Genomic DNA, 849 nt, shown 5'->3' on the forward strand with positions numbered 1-849 from the left:
CCATATACTATTCACCCAATTTCCCCCAAAACTAAAGTATAATATCACAACTAGGATATTGACATTGTTACATTTAAAATATAGAACATTTCCTTTGCCACCAGACACACCACCTGCCTCTCACCCCACTCTGTTCTCCATTGCTATAACTTTGTCATTTCAAGAGTGATATAAATGGAACCACTATGAGAGATCATCTTACTCCATTTAGAATGGCTGTCATCAACAAGACAGGAAACGACAAACGCTGGTGAGGATGCAGAGAAAGAGGAACCCTCCTACATCGCTGATGGGAATGTAAATTGGTACAGCTGTTGTGGAAAACAGAATGGAAGTTCCTCAGAAAACTAAAAATATTGCAACCCAGATATCTCACTACAGGGTATATACCCAAAGGAAGTGAAATCAATATATGAAAAAGACACCTGCACTCCCATGTTCATCACAGCTCTGTTCACAACAGCCAAGAGGCGGGATCAACCTAAATGCCCATCAGTGAATGAATGGATTAAAAAACTGTGGTATATATGCACAATGGAACGCTACCAATCTATCTGTCTGTCTGTCTGTCTGTCTATTTATCTATCTGCCTATCATCTGTCTATCTATCTATCTATCTATCTATCATCTATCTATCTATCTACCTATCTGTCTGTCTGTCTGTCTGTCTATCTATCTATCAAGGTATCCTATCTTTTGCAGCATCATGGATGGAACTGGAAACCATATGTTAGGTGAAGTAAGTCACACAAAAAGACAAATACTGCATGATCTCACTCATACGTGGAATTAAATAAAAGTGGTTCTCAGAGGCAGCGAGTGGAATAATGGTTCCCAGAGGTGGGGCAG

This window comes from Galeopterus variegatus, unplaced genomic scaffold (assembly GCF_000696425.1).
Source record: "Galeopterus variegatus unplaced genomic scaffold, G_variegatus-3.0.2 Scaffold187, whole genome shotgun sequence".
NCBI classification, from domain to species: Eukaryota; Metazoa; Chordata; class Mammalia; order Dermoptera; family Cynocephalidae; genus Galeopterus; species Galeopterus variegatus.